Genomic DNA, 12,499 nt, shown 5'->3' on the forward strand with positions numbered 1-12,499 from the left:
GAGAGGTGTTGGTGAAGTTGTTCAACCCACTAGTGAGTTTGTCAATCCTTTCGCAATAGAAGGAGAAGAAAACCCATTACACAATATCCCACAAAATCCACCTACAATGCCTAAATTCTCGTCACACTCTATACCCACCGAGGAGAATCTACCAAATGGTACTCCTACACCGCAACATCTCACCGGTAATTTTATTGCCAAGTCCGCCTTCATCCAACTAGTTGAGAGGAGCCAATTCGGGGGAATGCCTAGTGAGGACCCTCATTCTCATATGGAAACCTTTTGCGATTATTGTGATGCTATCTCTCAAACGGGCGTGACTCAAGACCAAATTAGATGGGTCTTATTTCCTTTTTCGTTAATCGGCACCGCAACGCAATGGTTGAAGGGCCTTGATAAGGCCACCCTTGGAATAGATTCTTGGAAGAAGTTGGCTCTAGCTTTCTACAAAAATTCTACCCACCGGAAAAGACTAACATGCTAAGAGCTCAAATTACGGGTTTTAAGCAAAGGGATGAAGAATCTTTGTATGAAGCTTGGGAGCGGTTCAAAGGCGTTTGTCGCTCATGTCCTCACCATGGACTTAGCGAATGGTTTTTAGTGCAACAATTTTGGAACGGTTTATATGAAGATTCAAGGAACATTCTCAATATGGGATCAAATGGAATGTTCACCGAAGTTGATGACAATCAAACATGGAACAAGATTGAGGAAATGGCGGTCCATAATTCACAATATAGTAGACCTCGCAAGGCTACTAGAGGAGGAAAGCATGAAGTGGACTCCGTTACTCAATTGGGTGCTCAACTTAGTGCTCACATTGACACAATCAACTTGAAGTTTGAACAAGCTATGGCTAGACTTGAGGAAAACTCAAAATCATCAAAGCATCATGTCAATGCCATGACGGCATCCTCATCAATCCCAAGTGGGATATGTGAGAATTGTGGAACTTTGGGTCATGACCCAAGTGAGTGTAGGGGAACAACCGAACAAGTTAATGCTTTCCAAGCTTACAAAAGTGGTACCCCTTATTCAAATTTTTACAATGAAAACACCAAGTTCCATCCAAATCTCTCATACAAAAGCCAAAATGTTCAAAACCCTCAAACAACATACACTCCACCACCCATGAGAAACCAAAATCAAAGACCCTTTTACAATCAAAACCAAGGTTACCAAAATCAAAATCCATACAATCACCAAAATGACCAAGGTTTTGATGTCCAAAAAGCGGTCCTCCAAATGCAAAAGAATCAACAAGAATTTTTCACTCAAATGCAAAAAGATAGCCAAGCAAAAGACACCACCATCAACAACATTCTAGCTCACACCAAGATGTTGGAAACACGATTGACTCAACTAGCATCTTCAAGCTCACAAAGACAAAAGGGGCAATTACCACCTCAAAGTAATCCCCCTAGACATGAAACGGTTAGTGCCATTCACTTGAGAAGTGGTACAAGATATGAAGCACCGAAGGAGCAAGTTGAGGATGAAGTTGTGCAAGCTAGTGAAAAGGAAGAAATTGTGCAAAGCCCCAAAGAAGGGGAATCATCAAAAGAAGAAAGTTCAAAGAAAAATGAAGACAAGGCCAAAGAGAAGGAGCCCATTGTGATTAGACTTCCTTTTCCAAGTCGTCAAGCCAAGCCCAAATTTGATGATCAACTTGGGAAGTTCATGGAAATTGTGAAGAATTTAGAAGTCTCAATTCCTTTCACGGAATTAATCAATAACGTACCGGCCTATGCGAAGTACATGAAAGACATCCTCACAAAGAAGAAGTCGATCCGGAAACTTGAGACTATCGCCTTCACTAAGGTGAGTAGTGCAATACTTCAAGGGAGTTCACCTCCAAAGTTAAAGGATCCGGGAAGCTTCTCAATACCGTGTACCATTGGCGACACGACGATCAACAAAGCCTTATGTGATCTAGGGGCTAGTGTGAGTGTCATGCCATACTCGGTGAGTAAAAGGTTGGGAATGGGAGAGCTTAAATGCACCAATATCACACTCCAAATGGCCGATAGATCGACGAAGACACCATTAGGGATATGGGAAGATGTCCCCGTGCGAATTGGGAAGTTTTTCATCCCGGTGGACTTTGTCATTGTTGATATGGAGGAAGATTCCAACATTCCAATCATCTTAGGAAGACCTTTCCTACACACCGCGGGTGCGGTGATTGATGTGAAACATGGAGAGCTCACTCTAGAAGTGGGAGATGAAAGCATAACTTTTAATCTTGACAAAACCATGAGAGCTCCTCGTTTACATGAGCCATGTTTCATGATTGATCATTATAGCCGAAAAGATGAAAGGAAGAAATCGGAACTCCAATGGAGGAAGAAAATTGAAGATGCTCCATTCAAAGAGCAAGTGAATTGTGACAAGGAGAGCTTGCAAAGCTCATCAAAATCAACCAAGGAAGAAGAGGATGGCCTCATTGGCCAAGAGAAGAAATTGGGAGAGTTGTCTCCATCTAAGCAAGAGATTTTCAATGATCAACTCAATGAAGTTTGTGGTCTTTGGGACGACGAGTTTGAAGGGATTTTTAATCCCTACATTGGGCATGCCATCGATCATGATCAACAACAAGAACCACGGTCTATTGAGGACCTCTACCACAATAATGAACAAGCTTTTGATTACTTCTTCAAGGTGTTGAGCAACATCAACAACACCTTGAACATGCCCCCTTGACATCTCATCAAGAATGAGAGTTTGGTGGAGTCCTCCCTAAACCACCACTTGTAAATATTTCTAACTCCCTAACTTACATTTCAATTCTTGTATTGCATTTTTTGTCATTTTTGGATTTTTATTTACTTTGATCAAAATAATTGTCATGTAAGAGAGAAGTGAGGGAGGGACTAACGACTTCAATTGATGTGTAGTGCTTTACCTTAGTGTGGGGATGGGAATTGCCTAGGCTATTCATGCCTTAGTAGTACCCCCACAATGAAGAACACAAGAAATGAAGAAGGATGGAAGAATGGTAAAGGGAAATGCATTGTGCACGAATGAAATGAATCCGGGTACAAAGGACCAGAATCCGAGCGGATTGTACCAAATCCGCCCGTCTTCAAAAATCCGAGCGTCCCGACCAAAAGACGCCCGTCTGAGCGAGCCGAAATTGAAAATTTCTTGATCGTAGAAGAATCCGAGCGGATTTCGAAAGACGCCCTCTCATAGAATCCGTCCGTCTTGTGAAGAAGACGCCTGTCTTTGCAAAAGAAAACAAAGAAATTTCTCCGGACTGAAATCCGTCCGTCCCGCAAAGAAATCCGCCCGTCCCATCACAGAAGAATCCGCCCGTCTTTAGGCGAGCTTCTGAAAATTTTAAAGCTGCAGAATCCGCACGGATTGGGCCTAATCCGCACGGATTGCCCCTGCGTTTTCGAAAATTTCGACTTCTTCAAATACCCTCCCACCTTCATTCCTTCATTCATTCATTCATAAACACTACCCTAAACATCAAAACCCTCATCCTCTCCATCACAAAAATAAAAACCCTCAACAAAATCCACCAAAATCAAATCAAACCATCCTTCAAACAACAAATCAATCACTCCATCTTCAATAAAAATCAAAACCAAGAACAAAATCTTCAACCTTTGAGTCGATTTTTGTTTTCATAAAGGCAAAGCCTTTCACCTTCAAATCGATTTGGGCATTCTACAAATTGAAGATTTTTTATTCTTTTCTTGGTTAGTTCATCAAATGGCAAGGACAAAGGGTGCAACAAAGGCAACAAAGGCACCAAAGGCAAAGGCTCTCTCTCAAAGGCAAAAAGCTCTCCAAACAAAGAAAGCTTTGGCAATGGTGGTATCAACACCAAACTTGGAAGTGCAACAACAACAACAAACTTCTATGGGAGCATCACCTTCTACTCCGGTAATCGATCAACTCTTGCATTATCCGGAGGTAACTTTTATTTCCGATACCCATAGAAAGACATTTGCCAAGTTTGCTATGAAATCAATTCAATCCACCAAATTCATATGTAAAGATGCTTTGGAGAAATTGGGTGTTCTTGAACAAACAAAAGCCTTTTTCAATGCCATGGGTTTGAAGAAATTGTTTGAAACAAAGGAATTGACATACCCTTCCCTTGTCTTGGAATTCTTAAGTTCTTTAAAAGTCACCAAAGTTGAAGATAGGGAAAATCTTGAGTTTCGTCTAGCTAACATTAGTAGACGCATTACCTTTAAGGAATTAGGTGAAATTTTGGGTCTTAGCGATGAATCGAGATATCTTAAGCATTATGGAAAGTATGACCCCAAGCCTCTTTGGGAGGCAATCTCCGGGAAGAAATTTGATGATTTTCATGCTTGTCGTGCTCTTTTGGTCCATTATCCGGGCATAAGAGTATGGCATAAAGTTGTGGGAAATACCATAATTGCTAGGAAAGACACCAATCATTTCACAAGACTTGATTTTATTCTCCTTGAATCGGCTTTGAATGTCGGAAGAATCCATACCAAGCCTTTCAATTCTTTGAGGCTATTGGTTGATAGATGGCTCCATGTTGATAGTGGGAAGAAGGGTACGACCGTTATTGTTAATGGCGGCCTAGTCACGGTCCTAGCTAAGCACTTTGATCCTAATTTCAATAAGGATAAGAAGTACAAAGCAAAGGAAGGTGGCCATCTTATTAATATGCACATTATGATTAACAAGTTGAAGTGGGTTGCCCATAACCCCCTTGACACTAAATATGGATGGCTAACTAGTGAAGCTAGATCGTTCACCTTACCCTCGAAGATTTGTCGCCTAAGTGTCCACCGGACCAACTATCTACTTCCCCTATCCGAAGAAGCCGAGTACATCATTCAACAACAAAAGGGTGATCATGAAACCCCCTCCTCTTCCATTGTTATACCGCCTTACCCCTTTGTGTATGAAGAGTTCAAACCGGAAGGAGTTGAAATTGGGAAAGACTATGTCACTCTTCTTATGCAAGCCATGCACAAGCAAGCTTATGAAGATCGGAAGAATGCATATTTGGCTCAATATCCTCCCCTCCTACATTTAGCTAGGCAAGGACTCCTTGATCCATATTGTCCTTTGCCTAGTTGGGCGGATAAAGAAGCCTTGTTTCCGGGTGCATCTAGGGACGTGGTGGAAGACAATGAGGTTGTTGGAAATGGTGAAGAAATTGATGATAATATTGAGGAAGAAGCAAAAGGAGATGGAGAAAGAGATGGTGAAGATGATGATGAACAAGATGATGGAGAAAGTGAAGAAGAAAGTGCCAAGGAAAGTGGCAATGTGACCACTTCTCATGAGGGAAGTGATGATGATGATAGCATGATGGAGGACTAGCAAGCCTTGGAGATTCCTACTCTCCCACGGTTTGTCTATATCTCTTTGTATTTTATTTCATTTTGATCATCGTTAGTTTAGTCCTAGCAACATCAAAGGACTCACACCTCGGTACCATTGAGGTGTTCTTTATTGTTCCCATTTGTAAAATCCAAAATGACAATCTAGTTTCATGCATAGCATAGTGTGTGCATGAACTACCCCAATGCTTTGACATTAGCAATAGTGTCTTATTTGGTTTGGGGAAGTTGATGCATACACAACGGGAGGTAATCTAAATTATCCTCTCCGTCATAACAAAATCCATGCATCATGTAGTATAGCTTAGTGTAGAATTGCATTTAGTATAGAAATCATGCATCATCTTTGCATAATTTCCATCATTTTGGCCATTGAGGACAATGCCCATATTAGTGTGGGGATGGGAATTCTAACATTTAACTTTTATTCAAAAACCCATAAAAATTGAAAAATTTCAAAAATCATAAAAATTTGAAAATTGAAAATCCAAAAACAAGTTCATTCCCTTTGTATATATTGTGTTTGTTTTATCCTTGTTCACTTTGATTGACTACGCCACATCCGAGACATGAGGATATTGAAGACCGCATGGTATGATCTTTCCAATCTCCTTTTTCCTCTTTATGTTAATGACTATGTGGCTTTATTTTGATTGATGCGGTAAAACAATGTGAACTTAGGACTTGCACTTAGATTATATGGCATATTAGTTGGTAGAATCATTTGCATTAGGATGTGTATATGCTAGTTGCATCATGGCATGTAGTTTGCATGTTAGAAAAATTTTGCGAAACCGTCTACTTAAGAAGCTTGACAAGTGTATATAGGCCCTAGTAGATGCTTTTTATTCTTAAGACTTTGCTTGTTAGAATACTTGTAAAACACCCTAGGATGTGTCATGCTAGTATCCTTTGACCCATGGTTTAAGGCCTAGTCAAGAGTACCTTGTGGTGTGATAACTCCTTGGCTACCGTTTATTCCAAGGTGACCCTTGAAACCATGCAACCATCATTCATCCATGTTCTACCATATTTTTGTCAACAAAAGGGAATGGGCACAAAACAAAAAGAAATCAATTTGAGTTCAAAGAAATGAAAAATGAAAGAAAGTTTGCAAAAATGCATCAAATGAAAAGACGAGCAAAAATAGAACTCCTAAGCTTCAAATACAAGGCACCCTCGTTACTAATTGGGGTGACTTTGAAAATGTTCAAAAAGAAATGCAAAAAAGTTGTCAAGTATTGAAATGCCAAAAATCAAAAAGAAATGGCAAAAAGAAAGTGTTCTCAAATGTCAAATGCCACATGAAATTGGGGGGAAAAACAAAAACAAAAGCAAACTCCCAAAATGAAACTCAAATATCTATTGATCCCTTTATCCATCGTATCCATTTTTGTGCATGGTAGAGAGGGGACGACCCTTCTTCTTGTCTAGGCAAGAGGGGGAATTCCGCGATCCTCCAGTGTTTCTAACACCATAGGGAGTCTACTCTTGACAAAAGCATTTAACGATTGAGGACAAAGGTACCCTAGCTTGACACAACTAGGAGGTGATTTATTGGTATCCTTCTAGGCTTAGTAGTTTGAACAAATTGCATCTATGAAGGATTGTGTACCCTTGAATTGCTTCCCTTGTAGATAATTTCCGCCACTTAGATGAGGAAAGTGGCTATTCTTTTTGTAGATGCATCCATTATGTGATTTTATGTGCTTTAATGTTTGGTTGTGTCGCCATTTTGGCAAGACCCACCTTGCCTTGCAAGAAGGCATCCTACCTCATGGTTGTCTTGTTGTGAGTTGAAGGGGTGGAGTGAGACCCGCTAATTGTCTCATATCGGCTATTATTATTAGGATAGGTTAGTTTTGGTCCTAGTCTTTGTCACCTCTTTACTCGGGACGAGCAAAGGTTCGGTTTGGGGATATTTGATGTGACCATAATTGGCGCATATTTAGCCCCCGAATTACCATTGTTTCCATGCTTTTTAGTGCCTATTTGGGTCATTTCTTATCTTTAGTTCTTTGTTTTGCATATTCTTTGAGATTTTGATCCCTTGGTAGGAAAGGAGTAAGAATCTTGCATTTTCATGGCAAAACGAGGCTAAATTGATTGTATTCAATGACCAAGCATCAAGAAGAGACAAGATTAGAAGGCCTTTGTACATATCATAGTAGAAGAGCAATGTTGAGAAAGGATCCTTGCGTCCCCAAGGAAATCCCCAAGGAATTTATGAAGAAAAGGGAAGAAAAGAAGAAGAATTGACGCCGACCAACAATCCGAACGGATTGCGGACAATCCGTCCGTCCAGCCCAAGACAAGACAATCCGAGCGTCCCTCCTTGGAATCCGCTCGGATTCCCCCTCAACAATCCGAGCGTCCCTCTCCTTAATCCGCTCGGATTGCACATCCCAAATCCGGCCGTCCCGACTCTAATCCGCACGTTCCCGCACAAAGACGGATTTCATTCTTCAAGCTACGAAAAGAGAAGCCCTTCTCTCGGAAAAATACCGGTCCTCCTTGCTCAACTTAAAAAGTGTAATTACTAGTTTAGCCCTTAGTTAACCCTAATGCATCCTCCCTAATTTTCACTATAAATACCCCATTAGGCTAATTAGAGGGGCATGTTCTTCTTATCAATAATTAGTGTAGTTAATATCGATCAAATCTCTTTTCAATATTGTAATCAAGTATTAATCAAGTTTTAATCCAAGTTTTAGTTCTTTAATCTCTCTCTTGTTCTTCCTTTATTTTGGGTAATTGAAGATTATTTGGGTTATTATTGGGAGATTGACAACCTCTCAATCTAGGATTCAAGTACTTCTATTATTCTGCTTTATTATTGGAATCATTAGTAGGTATAATCTCTTAATCCCTTTTTAATTATTGTTAATTACTTTCATTTATTCATCATGTTTCATATTGTTGGTATGATTGACAACCTTGCTAGCATGATCAACATGATAATGAGTGAGTAGTCTCTTAGCTAGGGTTTAATGGGTGATTAGGGGAAACCAACATGGGGAATGATTCATGCTTAAATCAATATGCTTTCATATCCTATTTGCTTGCTTGTTTTGATCTTAATACATGCACATGTTATATTTGATGAAATGCTAAGCCTATGAATCCTTGCATTTACTATCATCTTCTATCTTTTCAATGAGACTTGTAAGACATAACCCAACTCGAGTCTTGTTAGACCATGCATGTGTTGAGTAGGAAAGATTAAGTCGACTTGTAGGTGTTGGACAATCTAATCGATTCGGCTCCGGGACCCAAACTTTCCTAGGATTGTAAGATATAACCCAACTCAATCCATCACAACAATAATTGCTTGCTTATAATTTGAGAACATGTTTGTATGATCATATCCCATGATTCCCCTATGATCCCATGACACCCTAGTGCCTTTAATCAATTGTTTACACCCCTTTTTATTCATCTTGCTTGTTTATTTTCATTGCTATTCTAGTTTAGTAACCTTCTACACCAACTCAATTTGTGACACCCCCTAGACACTACTAGTTACAATAGAATTCTCATTTCAATACCCGTCCCTTGGGATCCGACCTTTACTTGCCTCTTTACTAATTGTAGAGTTGTTTGTGAAGTATAAATTGTGTTTTGTATCGACCATTGACCAACGACCACATATACTTAATTGTGAACACGAAATGGCCTCGATCAGTCAGCTTGGCTTTTACCTCCATATTCCCAAACCATTTTGCCCCTTGTTACCCATTACCTTACTTTCGATACTATTGTAAGCATTCGGCATGTGACAGGACCTTGATGTGTTGGAGTGTATGTGCACGATAGCTAGAATTGACTATCATATTAGATTGCATACATGTTTATGTAGGTTTTTGTTTAGGTGAGCGGTTATATTTTCCTTTCTCTCTTACATTTATACGCTTACCCTTTGCTTCATTGAGAGAGAGTGACTCGTGAGAGTCCAATTTTGAAGGTCTTGGAAGGTCGACGGTTCAGCTATTTTCATAAACATCTTCATAACTCGTTTGCATCTGACATTGTTGTTATTTTGTTAATTTATTGCATTAAACTGGTTTAGGTGGACGATTTGTAGCTAGCTCTGAGTTTAACTCCGTTCCACTAGTTAGTTGCATTTAGTTTGGTTGGGGACAAGCAAAGGTTTGGTTTGGGGAAGTTTGATGCGTGCGTTTTATAGGGACTTTTTGTACTGTATTTGCACACATTTCTATGCATTTTTTTAGTGTTTAGCTACAAATGTCCCCCGAATAGTCTACTTTGGGTTCTCTTGTCTTATTTGCAGGTATGGACCAGAGAGGAGCATAATCAAGCTTAAAACCTATCCCTATGCATACATTTTGGAGATGAGTTGAGTCGGAGCTTGGAAACTACTAATTTGTGATGCGCGTAGAAGTAAGGTAGCTAGGCGAGCAAAGGAAGAGCTTCATATAACCGATACCTAATTTATAAGGCCATATCTCTAGTTATACAATTGATAATCAGGTGATCCTAATTGGAGATGAAAGCTTATCCTCTTAGCTTTCCAACGCCATGAAAATCGCTTGATTTGGACAAGTAACGAAGAAATGGCGGCCGTTTGAAATTCAGTGCGCGAAGCAGGAATTACGCACTGAAACCATTCGATCGAGTACTTTATGTGTTCGATCGAGTAATTTAAATATCTCGATCAAATACCTTGATTCTTACTATATTTGATTGAGTGCTTTAGTGTTCGATCGAGAGCTTTTGGGGAAGATATCTCTCGATCGACTAATTTTATGTTGGTCGATCGAGCAAAACCAAGTCTGACGCAGCGCTTAAGTCGAGATCTTATTTATCTTATCTTAGTTTTATCTTATAATAAAAATCCTTCCTATATAAGAGAGGATTTTAGGTCAGATTAGGGACACCACCAAAAACGACGACATGTCAGATTGTAGTTTAGTTTTAGTTTGACGCTTCTTCAAGTTCAACATGTGAGGGTTGTTCTTGCTCTATTTTCCAGATCTATACTTCTGTAATCTCTACTCTTTTATCTTTTCTAGTTTAATTATTTCTTTTCATCTATACTTCATGTCGTTATTAATTATCGCTATTGTTATTGTTAATTTCATTATAATGATTATGATAAGCTAATTTCCTTGCTAAGATTTAGAGGAATAAATGAATTGATGATAGTTGCTAAATAGGTTTACAGATCTGTTGTTATTATCATGTTTTTGTTGTTATAAGTAGCATTCAATGATGATTAGACAGTTAATGCACATAATTGTTCTAATTGTTTTTGGCAAACCCCGACCTAGATCGGAAGATTGGAAGGAGTGAGACCCGCTACAACTCTTTAGGATACTCTAATGAGGGCGGAAGCTAAGTTAGTAGTATATTAGGGCGAATAGATGCCCGAAAGGTCGTATTCACTGCCCCTTAGACTGATACATGTGATAGATCTGTGACCTTAACTGCGACCATTTAACGTTCATTGATGAACAGACAATCCTAGTCTCTTTCCTTTACTGCTAGACTCTTTATTTATCTCTGTTTTAATTTAGTTTCCAATCGAAACCCCAATCTTGTGACACCGACAGACTTAGATTAGCAAGTAGATAACAAGTCTATAGCAAGATAGCCTCCCTGTGGATTCGACCCCGACTTCCCTAGTTGCATTACTTAGAGACCCCTCGGGTTTAGCTTTTATAGAGTTGCGACAGCCGTGTCAATCATCGTTATCACCATAACTCCAATATCATCATCATCATCATCGTTCTATTTTCTTTTTCGTCATCACCGTTCCTTAGCTAATTAAGGTAACTACTCAACTCATTTTCGACTTAGTTAGTTCTTATATATATATATATATATATATATATATATATATATATATATATATATATATATATATATATATATATATATAGTCCCGAATATATTGTTTATTGTAGATAGACTGATGATTATAGACACATATGATTATAAGGACATGTCTTGGCATTGGTTTTAGTGAGCGAGTCTAGTTTAGGACTCGGTTTTGCGTCGGGTTTGGGCAGGTTTGATGGTGATCGTACAGTGGTCATTTGGGTCGTCTTTTAGGGTTATTTTAGGAGCACTTGGAGTCACGATTAGTGTTAGACAGTAGCAGTAGGCCTGCTCTGTTTTGGAGCGGTTTCGCTTAGTATTTGAGGAATTCATGTGTCAGGTATGGGTCGTCTTATGGTAATCTATTAATACGTCGAGTCAAGGTGTCATTGAATATTGTAATGGTAGTTAGGGTCATTGTTAAGGTCGGGTTTAGGGTGTTTAAGATCGATAAGGGCGCTGAACAAAACAGCTAGCGTTTCTCTGTTTTTGTACCGCTAGAACGAAGTTTCGCCGCTGTTATACTCGTTTTATGGAGCGTGTTGAGTTCCAAAGCTTGTACCATATCTTGAGTTGTATATAAGGACTGCTTAGGTTGTATTTATGAGTCAAGTCGTTGTAGTTGGGTCGTGTAGTAGGGCTGGTTATGCGTGTGGTGATATTTACTGTGCATGGTGATGGTGTCAATTATAGTGAGCGGCTTTGAGTTCGTGTGTGGTGCTCGTTGTTGCGGTTACGGCGAATGATTTCTCTGTTTTGGCGCGAGAATGGTGTCGGATGACTGGGCTATAGTAAAGCGTGTGCTTGGAGGTAGCATCGAGGATGGGTTGTGCGTGAGGAAGGAGTTAAAGTCAGCGTTAGATTGTCGTGGTTGTTAGTGTCGGATGAGGATGAAGGGCGTGTTGTGGTGTATAGGCGTTTGCATAAAGGCTTTCTTATTTACTGTTGGTGGGAGTTTTATTAGTAGCAAATACAAAGTAATGTAGGTTGGGTAAGTATGGTGGAAGTTGGGTTAAGGGTAAATTAATTTTGTAATGGTTTGTTTGTGCATTTATATGGACGTGGATAAGTAGCTAAATTAATGGGAATGCGAATTTTCATATAAATACAGATATAACTAAAGGGAATTGAGAATAATTAATAAATATAATGATTTTAATCATATAATTAGTTTGATTATTTATATAATTAGTTTAGTTAGTAATTGTAAATTATTATGTTTGCTAGGTGACTGTTTTAGTGAGGAATTCTATCGATTGCTCGGATTTCTTTAATTGGATTTGCTGATTTGGTAGGGATAAATCTTACTC

At 39.2% G+C, this 12,499-nt stretch overlaps 1 non-coding gene across 1 annotated transcript; it reads right to left on the reverse strand.

The window, feature by feature from the left end:
• Positions 1-477: 477 nt before the first annotated feature.
• LOC141589213 (small nucleolar RNA R71) lies at positions 478-584 on the reverse strand. Its single transcript, XR_012520163.1, has one exon. It is a non-coding gene; the product is annotated as a small nucleolar RNA R71 (small nucleolar RNA).
• Between the last annotated feature and the right edge of the window lie 11,915 nt (positions 585-12,499).

The sequence above is a fragment of the Silene latifolia genome, chromosome 6 (assembly GCF_048544455.1).
Source record: "Silene latifolia isolate original U9 population chromosome 6, ASM4854445v1, whole genome shotgun sequence".
Lineage (NCBI taxonomy): Eukaryota > Viridiplantae > Streptophyta > Magnoliopsida > Caryophyllales > Caryophyllaceae > Silene > Silene latifolia.